Raw genomic sequence first — 12,300 nt, 5'->3', positions numbered from 1 at the left:
TCTGGTATCCATTGGATGCTATATCAATACCTCTCATATAAGCTTCCATACTCTTAGTAAATGTAATGTCACTTTAAAACACTTAGTAATGTCACTAATATCAATATTTAAGTATTCAGCCATGTAAAAGTTATTGCAGTGGAATTTGGTCAGCAAAGAAAAAAATGAAACAGACAAAAATGATACAAAGACAAAGGTTAAACAGTCTCTACCCTCAAAGAGCTTACATTCCCATTGAGGGAAAACAGGTAAATAATTGTGAAATATATGCAAAATATTTTAGGGTTAGGAGTTTGGCCCTAAGAATTGGAGGCATCAGGGGAATCAGGTGTAGGATGTGCCCCTTTATTTTCTTAAATGTCATTTTATTTTCAATTCAAAATTCTTTCTTTTCTCCTTCCTTTCCCCTCCCCCATCCATTTAGAAGGCAAGAAAAACAAAGCTCATTACAAATATGTGTAGTCATGCAAAACAAATAGCCACATTAGTCATATCCAAAAAAAGGAGGGGGAAGAAAGATGGAAAAAATTTTTTAAAAATTTATTTATTTTTAATCTTCAACATTCACTTTTATAAGATTTTGAGTTTGAAATTTCCCCCCTCTCTCTCCCTCCCCTCTTCAAGATGGCCTGCAATCTGATATAGGCTATACATATATAACTATATTACACATATTTCCACATTAGTAATTTTATGAAAGAAGAATCATAACAAAAGGGAAAAGCCATAAGAAAGAAAAAAAAAGCAACAGAAAAAGAGAAAATAGTATGCTTTGATCTGCATTCACATTCCATAGTTCTTTCTCTGGATGTGGATAGGATTTTCCATCATGAGTCCTTTGGAGTTGTCTTGGATCCTTGCATTGGTGAGAAAAGCTAAGTCTTTCAAAGTTGTTCCTCACACAATGTTGCTGTTACTGAGTACAATGTTCTCTTGATTCTGCTCACTTCACTCAGCATTAGTTCATGTAAGCCTTTCTAGGTTTTTCTGAAATCTGCCTACTCATTTCTTATGGAACAATACTATTCTGTTACATTAATACAGCACAACTTATTCAGCTACCCCATGTTGGACGTCCCCTAATTTTCAATTTTTAGCCACCACAAAAAGGGTTGCTATACATATTTTTGTATATGTGGGTCCTTTTGCCTTTTATATGATCTCTTTGGGATATAGACCTAATAGTGTCATTGCTGGATCAAACAGTATGGAGTTTTATAGCCCTTTGCACATAGTTTCAAATTTCTCTGTAGAATAGTGGATTAGTTGACAACTCCACCAACAATGCAGTAGTAAAACATATTATTTTATCTTCACTCTGAATCCATCACTTAGCATGTTTCATCATGAGCCCTCTGGAATTGTGGTTGGTCATTGTATTGATCAGAGTTCCTAAGTCTTTCAGAGTTGATTTCTGTTAATCATATAAATAATTATCCTGGTTCTGCCTATTTCATTCTGCATAAGTTCATACAAATCTTTTCAGATTATTCTGAAGCTATCCCCTTGATTATTTCTTACCACACAATAGTATTCCATCACATTCATATAACAAGTTGACCCTTTGGCTCTGAGCCTTCAAGCATGCTCAAGATTCTTAGAGATTGTTGAGGAAGTAGAGTCTTTTCAAGAATGAGAGATAGATTATGTCAAAGCAATGTTGTTAGGAAAGACCAAATGCTTGGAAGACTGAGTTATGTGGAGGGCAATATGTGCTGAGGTCGGATTGAAGGGCATTGAATGAAAAACAGAAGTCAGCATTTTAATTAAGAGACAATAAGTAGCTTGTGGAGTTTCTTGACTGGAGGAGTGACATGATCAGATTTACTTCAAAAATATCAAATAGCAGCTATGGGGAAGACAGATTGGAGAAGAAAAAGGGTAATCAGAGAGACCAATTAGGAGATTATTGTAATGATCTAGGTAAGTGATACAAGTGATGTGGAGATAGAAACAATAATACTTGGCAATTGATTAGATAGGGTGGTTGAGAGAGAGAGAGGGAAGATATGAGGCTGAAAAACTGGATGACCCAGGTGATTCTGGTGGTGTTCTCAATAGAAACTGGAAAGTTGTTTAAGAGGGAGTGTGTTTCAGGGAAAGATAACAAGTTGTTTTGAACATGTTGAGCTTCTGATGCATATGGGACATCCAGTTGGCAATGTCCAATAGACCTTTGAAGATAAGAGAACATGTTGCTCCAAGGCTGGAAAACAGGTTGGACTAGACAAGTTCCAAAATAATTTCCAACTTTGAGATGATGTATCTTCCAATCTGAGAATTTTGAGAAATGTGATCCATTAGACCAAAGCTTCTTTATTTATAGGCATATGATAAAAAAAAACCTCGACTTTTTTTTTTCTGCTGCTTATATTTTCTTGCACTTGAATATACACATATGTTTCATAACTTTTGCTTTATGCATTTACTTTTGCTTTGTGAATATCTTAGGGAATGCATCAGGATAAATCCTAGGAGATGATATTTAGAGTATCATACTTGTTCTGCAGTAAAAAACAAACCAAAAAATGGTTATCTGAGGTCAATTAGAGGTGAATTAAATCTTTCACTCATATGACTATTAGAAATAGATCATTTCCTTCCTGCTTGCCATTCAGTATTCATTAATGGATCTAGGGTTTTTCTTTAAGCTTTTGCCTGGAGCTTTGGAAATATGAATATGTAATTTAATGATTATAGGAGATGAGAAAAAGAATACAACATAATCCATCAGCTACAGGTCTGAAAAGCTGGTTCTGCTTAGGAGTTAAAGGTCAAATTTTCCAAATATGGAGTAAAATCCAATTACAATCCCACTGCTTACAAAAATTTCTAACATTCACATGTAAGGATCAGTTAGTGTACACACATGATCTTTCCCAAGCACATAATCTCAATTACAGGTTTTCTTAGCCCTTTTAAAGGGTGGCAAGACAAACCACAACTCTCAGCTTTTCAAACATCCTTTCATTCAAAGAATTGGCAAGTGTAACACCCCATTTTGTACATTAGGAAACTGAAGGTAAGAGAAGCTCAACAGTTGGCCCAAAGTTGTTCATCTAGAACAGTTCAACTAAGGGAGTAGGAATTAAGGTCTTTTGACTAACCCTATTACTGGTAATCCCCAATTTTGGAGTAAGGTACCTTTCAATCTTTTGTCTGCTAAGCCAATCAGCCTTATTTTCCTATATATAGTGTTCAAAATGGTGACTATTTGACGAAAACAAGAGAGAGCTGAACTAGGAGGAGGAGGAATAAGTAGTCTGAGTTCTGATCCTGGAAATAGAGGGAAAGATGAGGAAGAAAAAGAGTTTCCTCTTACTTTTCTGAGATAGGGCTGACCAAAGCAAAATTGTCAAATAAACGGTTTGCTTTTAGCAATCTCCCTTTCTGGCCATCTTTTCCCAACGTCTTGGTCCTAAGGCAACTAGGTGGTACAGAATGGCAAACTTGGAGTCAGGGAGATGAGTTCAAATCCTTCCTCGGATACTTACTGAATCACCTGGGCAAGTCCCTTAATTCTCCCAGCTTCAGTTTCTTCAACTGTAAAATGGGGATAATAATCACACCTACCTCACAGGATTATTGTGGCAATTGAATGAAATAATATATGTAAAGCTCTTTGTAAACCTTAAAGCACCATATAAATGCTAGCTTGTATTATGCTGCCTTATTCGTGAGTTTTACATCTCCCCCCTTTCCTTACTCTTAACATCCTCCATGCTTCAAAACTCTCATTCTTCCTCCTCAATAGCTTTCACCTTCCTCAAACTCCACTCTATCCCTGGAAATTAGCTAGGTTTTATTGAAAAGGCCAGGGATGAATAACTGGTAGCTTTCAATCCTCTCAGAGGATTTTGTTTTATTTTGTTTTAAAGTGATTGCCAGTTAATCTAAATGAGTTATAAATTAGTGAGATCAATTAATCAACAAGCATTTATAAAGCCTACTAAGTGGAAGGGATTCTACTAGGTGCTAAGGATATCTTTTTTTTTATTTTTTTATTTTTTTTATTTTTAAGCAATTGGGGTTAAGTAACTTGCTCAAGGTTACACGGCCAGTTATTTCTGGGTGTGGTGCTGAGTGTCTGAGCCCGGGATTCGATCTCCAGGTTGTCCCAACACTGGAGCCGGTACTCTTACTCGCTGAGCCACCTGGCCGCCCCTGAGGTGCTAAGGATATCAAGGCAAAAGTGAAAGTCTCTGCTTGAGGTGTTTAAAACCTAGCTGGGGAGGCAATATGTGCATACAGAAACATATACACGACAGACACAAAGTAATCTGGGGGGAGGGCACTAGCTGCCAGGGATCAGGAAAAGTTTTGTGTAGAAGACAGTGCTTAAGCTGAGACTTTAAGGAAAATGAACTTTCAAGGGGTGAAGATGAAAAAGAAGTACATTCTAAGCAGGGGGGAAAATCCAGTACAAAAAGCATGGAGACAGGAGATGGAGTCCCATGTATAACACTAGAAATCACTGCATGGCACACTTAGGAGGTCATAGTGAAAAGGGAAACTGAAAGTCAAAACCAGCATTCTTATTCTTCTGGCTCCTCATTCCCAAGGCCACCAGTGAGTCAACAATGAAATTTATGCTCTAGTTTTAGGGACTGACTTCTCTTTGTTCTGTATTGGGGAATTTATAATGTAGTAACAATATATCAGATAAATGTCTAGTAAAACATGCCCCTAGTTAGAGGTTCCCTAACAACATGGCTGGGCTGGGAAGAAAACATCCTAGTCAATTTCCTTCATTATGGCTACAACTATCAGAACTGTCCCACCACATACTCATACCATTCACAAATTGACAGAAGGAAATAAACATAGGTGTCTGTGCTGACCACAGATGTTTAGGAGAAATAAAACTAGGTCGGTAGAAATACCCAATTATGGTTGACTAAAGAAACAAATTCAGAAACAGGCGCCAGTCAGCCAAACCAAAGAGGAGGAGCACAAAGACAGTTGAGTCTCTTTATACTGCCCGCAACACATCTGCTTTTGCTAGTGATCAACCAATAAGCCAGCTGCAATGATAAAGAGATGTAATGATACTTCTCTAGTCACCCCCATTGTTTTCATTTCTTATCCCTGTGGTCCTGGGAGGGGAAGCCTTGTCTCATCTGCTGCTCTTAAAATGCTATTAAAATGGTCCCTGCTATGTTTTTTGTCCTGGATGGCTGTTGCTGTCACCACTACTTATTGAGCAAGGAAAAACAAACCATCTTTTCCTTTCTTCTCTCTTGTTCCAAACTCTTTTTCAACAAGTCTTTCCAAGTCTCACTCCTATCCCCAAACCATGAGATATTTCTTTGGTCAAGGACATGAGCAGAAATTCAAAATTATGAGGTTCCTGGCTACTCCTCCAGTCTGTGAGGGAAGTAGAATCTATTTCCACTTTTCAGAATCTATTATACTTGTATATAAGGAACAGTGAGAAAGGAAGTTTGATTGGACTGTATGTAGTATGCTTGAAAAGGAAGGTTGGAGTCAGATTGGAAGGGCAAAGGTGACTCTTTATATGTATGGACCTTTTGTAGGTCATAGGATATTAGATGTAGAGATGATAAGAATATAAGAGACCATCTAGTCTAGTCCTCTCATTGTACAGATGAGGAAACTGGAGCCCAGAAATTAGTCATACTGGTAATAATCAACAAGCATTTATTAGGTGTCTGCTATGTGCCTGGCACTATACTAAGCATTAAGGATACAAAAACAAAGGAAGGAAGGAAGGAAGGAAAAGAGAAAGAGAGAAAGAAAGAGAAAGGAAGGAAAGGAAAGAAGGAAGGAAGGAAGGAAGGAAGGGTGTGAGATGAAAGAGTGCAGAATCTGAGTCTGAGATCAGATAAGGTCTTTATTTTTTCTCATGAGAAAGGACTCTCCCCCTGTCGCTCAAATGGTGTCTGTCAGGGAGAGAGCAACAGGTAGAAGCAAGCCCATGGTTATATAACTTTCTAATGCAGAAACCCAACCCTGCAACTGGCCTTCACTCTCATTGGTGGGGAGGCTGGCCCACAACCTAAGCACGGGAATCTATCTAGGAGACAAAGGACACAGAAACATGTGGGTATCTAATGCAAGGCCAGGAAGGCAGTTTTGTCATTATTTGTCTTATCTGGTGCTGAGGTGGCACTGGACAGGGTCTCCATTGCTCTAAGTCCCAGATTCCTGTAAGGTCAGGTGACTTCTAAACATAGGCCTAGTGGATGCTAAAGCCAACTCCAGATTTGATTTTTCAGAATGGGGAAACTTCACAGCAAATTATCCCTCACAAATGGAAGAAGAAGAGAAGAAAAAAATAGTCATTGTTCTCAAAGACCTCATTGTCAAATGTGGGAGGTGTGGAAGAGGTGGATAAACCTAACTACTATGAATTTTGGGGAAACATATTCTTACCAAATAAGACAACCCCTGACCAAGGAAACAGAACTATGTGGTTTTCTCTTTACTTTCCTTTTTTGGTGACAACAAGATGGACAAGAATGATATCATCTCAAAAGAAACCTCTGTCATCTTGGAGAGATTGCCTGTCAATACAGAGAATTCTGATAAAACCAGCCACTGAGAAATATATTTTTCCACATGAACAAACTTGACCATTAGCAACTCCTACATTCCCAAGGCTTACAAACTTCATATTATTTGCAAAAGTGATTGTTCTGTTTCCTCTTTTTCTATGATTAGTCTTTCAATTTATTTTTCTTGCAATATAACTATAACTAGTATTTGTAGTACAATATTGAATAGAAATGGTAATTATGGATATCCTTGCTTCACCCCTGATTTTAATGGAAAGGATTCTAACTTATCTCCATTGTACTTGTTACTTGTAGACTTGCTCTTGGTTTTAGAAAGATATTACTTCTCATTTTAAGGAAGACTTCATTTATTTTTATGCTTTCTAGGGTTTTTAACAGGAATGGCTGTTGTATTTTGTCAAAAGTTTTTCTGCATCTATTGAAATAATCATATGATTTTTTGGTTGGTTTTGTTATTTCTATGGTTAATTGCATTTAGAATTTTCCTAATATTGAACCAGCCTTGCATTCTTGGTATAAATCCAGCCTAGTAATAGTTATGATCTTTGTAATATGTTACTGCAGTCTTCTTGCTAGGATTTTATTTTAAAATTTTGTATCAATATTCAAAAGGGAAAGTGCCCTATAGTTTACATTCTCTGTTAAACTCCCCTAGACTTAGGTATAAAGACTATATTTGTGTGATAGAAGGGATTTGGTAGGATCCTTTCAATACCTATTTTTTCAAACAGTGTATGTAGTACTGGACTTAATTGTTCTTTAAATATTTGGTAGAAAAAAATAAAATAAAAAACAAAGAAACAAAATATTTGTTAGAATTTGCCTGTAAATCCATCTGACTGGAGTTTTTTTTTCCTTTGGGAACTTATTTATGACTTGTTCAATTTCTTTTTCTTTCTTTCCTTCCTTCCTTCCTTTCTCTTCTTTCCTTCCTTCCTTCCTTCCTTTGTCTCTTCCTTCCTTCCTTCCTTCCTTCCTTCCTTCCTTTCTTTGTCCCTTCCTTCCTTCCTTCCTTCCTTCCTTCCTTCCTTCCTTCCTTCCTTCCTTCCTTCCTTCCTTCCTTCCTTCCTTCCTTCCTTCCTTCCTTCCTTCCTTCCTTCCTTCCTTCCTTCCTTCCTTCCTTCCTTCCTTCCTTGAAATACAGTTATTTAAGAATTCTTTTTTATATTGATATTTATTAATTTTGGAAATTCATATTTTTTGTAAATATTCAGGGGCAGCTAGGTGACACAGTGAATAGAACACTGGCCCTGGAGTCAGGAGGAGCTGAGTTCAAACCCAACCTCAGACACTTAACACTTATTAGCTGTGTGACCTTGGGCAAGTCGCTTAATCTCAATTCCCCTGCCTTCCCTCCTCGGGGAAAAAAAAAAAGTAAATATTTCCTTGTTTCACTTAGACTGTTAGTTTTATTGGCATATTGTTAGGTAAAATGGGCATCTAGGTGACAGAGTGGATAGAGCATGGGGCCTGGAGTCAGGAAGACATGAGTTCAAATCTGACCTCAGACTTAATACCGTGTTTCCCCGATAATAAGACACTGTCTTATTAAATTTTGGAAAGAAAAACACCAGAGGGCTTATTTTCAGGGGAGGGCTTATGTTGTCCTGCCTCAGCTCTCCTCCACGGCACTGCTCTCAATGGAACCAGCAAGCAAATCACTGGGGAAGAACAGGATGATGCGCTCACTGCTGCAGCTCTGATTGGATGCAGCTCGGAGCGCGGTGTGCGTTTCAACGGGGGGGGGGGACGGTGCATACAGAGGGTACCGTAATGTAGCATGTAGCGCAGGGGATCACCTTCACTACAGTAGCAATCTCAATAGGGCTTATTTTCGGGGGAGGGCTTATTTTAGAGGAATCTTACACAGTAAGGGGAGGGCTTATTTTCGGGATAGGTCTTATTATCAGGGAAACACAGTAGCTGTGGGACTGAGCAAGTCACTTAACTGTTTTTGCCTCTGTTCCCCATCTGTAAAATGAGCTGGAGAAGAAAATGGCAAGCCACTCCCATATCTTTGCTAAGAAAACCCCAAATGGGGTCATAAAGAGTCAGAAACAAATGAAAACAACTCAACGACAACAGTTAGGTGAAACAGCCCTTAATGATTGCTTTTATTTTTTGGTTATTGGTTGAGAAATAATCTTTTTTATTTTTTGGCAATTAATCTTTTTCATTTTACTGGTAATTTGGTTTTCTTCTTTCTTTTTAAAAATAAAATTAGCTAGTGGCTTATCTATCTTTTAAAAACAGATCCTTGTTTTATTTATTACTTCAATGTTGTTGCTGTTGTTTTTTACTTTCAGTTTTATTAATCCTTCTTTTGACTTTCATGATTTCTATTTTGTTGTTTAATTGAGGGTTTTACACTTGGTTTTCTAGGGTTGTTTTTTTTAAGTTGTATGCTCACTTCATTGATCTACTCTTTGTCTCTTTTATTGTTGAAAGAGTTTAGAGATATGAAGTTTCCCCTAAGTACTGCTATGGTTGCATCCTACAAATTTTGGTATTCTGTCTCATTGTTGTCATTATATTTAATGAAACTGTTGATTGTTTCTATGATTTGTTCTTTAACTCATTCATTCTTTAGTAAGAAGTTATTTATCTATGCTTCAAAGGCCCTTTGTGGTTAGAAAAGATGCATTTAATATGTCTACTTTTCTGGTTTCTTTGTGAGGTTTTCTGTTAGGGTGTCATGTACAGCTGAGAAAAAGGCATACATTTTTCTATTTCCATTCAATATTCTCCAGAGGTCTATCAGATCTAACTTTTCAAAATTCTATTCATCCCTTTTAATTTATTGCTTATTTCATGGTTGGATTTGGCTATATCTGAGAGGGATAAATTGAAGTCCCCTATTATTGTAGTTTCAACTGTTTATTTCTTCCTATAATACATTTAGATTTTCCTTTAAGAATTTAGATACTGTATCATTTGGTTCATATATGTTCGTATAGATATTAATTCATTAGTTTTTAGCAAAATATTGTTTTCCTGTTTATCTCTTTTAATTAGGTCTACTTTGATTTTTGCTTTGTCTAAGAACTTTATTGCTATCACTGTCTTTAGTTTTTTACTTCAGTTGAAACATGACAGATTTTGCTCCAGTCCATTATTTTAATTCTGTGTATATCTTTCTGTTCCAAGAGTGTTTCTTGCAAATAGCATATTGTTAGATTTTGTTCTCTAATTCATTCTGCTATCCTCTTCCATTTTAAAATTGAATGAATACCATTTGCATTCACAGTTATGATTGTTAAATGTATATTTCTCTCCATCCTATTCTCTTATACTTTTCCTTCTCTTTTTTTCTTGTTTCCTCTTTAAAAGACTGTTTTGCTTCTGACAACAGCCTTATTTAATTTACTTTCTCTTATTCCTTCCCTTTTCTCCTTTAGCCCCCTTCCCTCCTACTTCTATACTGGGTAAGATAAATTTCTGTACCTAACTATGTGTGTATATGTGTATTTTTTCCTCCTTGAATCAGTTCAGATGAGGTTCAAGTATTGCCCACTCCCCCTTCCATTGTAAACTCTTTCTTGTGCACTTCATTCATGTGGAATAATTTTCCTCATTCTTCCTCTCCTTTTCCCCCCTCCCAGTGCATTTTTCTTCTCTACCTTTCCATTCTTTTTAGAGATACAAATATAATAGAATTGCACTAAGTCTTCTGTCTGAATAGATTCCCTCTATGACTCCTGGTGATAAAATTCTTAGGAGTCAGTTACATGTATCACATCCCTAGGTAAGAATAGAAACATAAGGGACTTTGTTTGGTCCCTTATGATTTCTCACTCATGTTTCTGAGTCCTGTGTTTGTATGCTATATTTTCTACTCAGCTCTGATCTTTTCATCAGGAATGCTTAGAAGCCTTCTATTTCATTACAGTTACATTCCCACCCGCCTTTAGGATTATATTGTTTTGCTGGGTAGTTATTCTTATAAGCCTAGATCCTTTGACTTCTGGAATATCATGTTCTAGGTATTCCTTCTCTTTAAGGTAGTGGCTTCTAAATCTTGTGTTATCTTGACCATGCCTCAGCAGTATTTGAATTATTTCCTTCTGAATGATTGCATTGTTTTTTTCTTGACCTGGGAGGTTTGGATTTTGGATATAATATTCCTGGGAGTTTTCATTTTGGAGTAATTTTCAGATAGCTGATGGATTATTTTAATTTCTACTTTCACCTCTGGTTCTAAGATATCTGGGCAGGTTTTTTTTTTTTAAGATTTCTTGAGGGGCGGCCAGGTAGCACAGCGAGTAAGAGCACTGGCCCCAGTGTTGGGATGACCTGGGAATTGAATCCAGGCTCAGACACTTAGCACCACACCCAGAAATAACTGGCCATGTAACCTTGAGCAAGTTACTTAAACCTGATTGCTTTAAAAAAAAAAAGATTTCTTGAAATATGATGTCTAGATTCTTGTTGTTCATGGATTTCAGGTAGTCCAATTATTCTTAAATAATTTCTCCTTGATATGTTTTGTAGGTCAGTTGTTTTTCCTATGCTATATTTCATATTTCCTTTTTCTTTTAGTCTTTGACTTTGTTTTATTGTTTCTTGGTGTCTCATGGAGTCATTAGTATAAATTTATTCTAATTTTCAATGAGCTATTTTCTTCAGCAAGGTTTATATTTCTTTTACCAGATATTAATTCTCTTTTCATATATGTTAATTCTCTTTTCAAATTTTTAAAGATGTTAATTCTCCTTTTATGTCTTTCTTCCATAGCTCTCATTTGTTTTGTTTTGTTTTTTTTAATTATTTTTTAGCTCATTCTTTAACTTTTCTAAGAATTCTTACTGGGCTTGTGTCCAACCTGCATCTTTCTTTGTGGCTTTGCTTATACATGTTTTCAAGTTATTCTCATCTGTGTTTGTATCTTGAGCTTTCTTGTTACCATAAAGATCTTTATAGTCAGATTTAAAAACATTTTACTCATTCTTTTGGTCTTCTAATTGAATTTGGACTTTATTTCAACGTTGGGTTCTGCTCAGTTCTGGTGAGGGATATGTGGGCTTTAGTTTCCATCATGATCCTGATGCTGCTTTCATAGCTCATTCTGGGGGCCTGCAAGTTTGCAGTGCTCCCAAAGTGGGGTGATCTAGGAAAAGATCTGTTCACTATCTTCCTATTCTGAGCTCTGCAAGTTCCTGACACAGTTTTGGGTTTGTTGACTTGTGTGTGGTTGAGAATTTCAATAGACTGCTCTGAACTCAGTCATGGTTAGCTTGCTGGGAGACTTTATAGGATTGGAGCAACTGAACTGCTGGTTCTCTTTTGGTCTGGGAATTCTGCCCTGATTATTCCACAGCAGGCTTCAGTACTAGGCTATAAACTAGAACTAAGACCCTGCTGCTCTGACCCTGAGATAAGAGCCACATGGTTGCATTTCTGGATCTTGCTCCTTATTCAGCACACAGCTAAGGTGGGCTCCCATTCCTTCAGGACCACTCTTCTTTGCTTTGGATCCATCACCTGGCTCACGGGGCAATGAGCTATAGAGCTGTCAAATGGCACTTATTCATGCACCCAGCTCAGGAGTTCCCAGGAATCTCCTCCTGTCTCAGTGATTCCTTCTCTGCTGTTCTGTTCTTTTTATTTCCTTGGAGGCTGGAATGCTCCTGCTGCTACTGCTTCTGTACTGAGCTAATGGATGGTCCTCCATCCCTAGTGTGTATAGACCTCTCTGTAACTTTAAACTTCTCTGGGTTGGAAAAATTGCTCATTGTGAATTTTTCTTGGTTTTCCTTTGTAC

The sequence above is a fragment of the Petaurus breviceps genome, unplaced genomic scaffold (assembly GCF_028583685.1).
Source record: "Petaurus breviceps papuanus isolate PSGF00001 unplaced genomic scaffold, PetGlider_PUasm1.0 90842, whole genome shotgun sequence".
Classification (NCBI taxonomy): domain Eukaryota; kingdom Metazoa; phylum Chordata; class Mammalia; order Diprotodontia; family Petauridae; genus Petaurus; species Petaurus breviceps.
The sequence above is the reverse complement of the archived record's forward strand: the minus strand, read 5'-3'. Positions refer to the sequence as shown.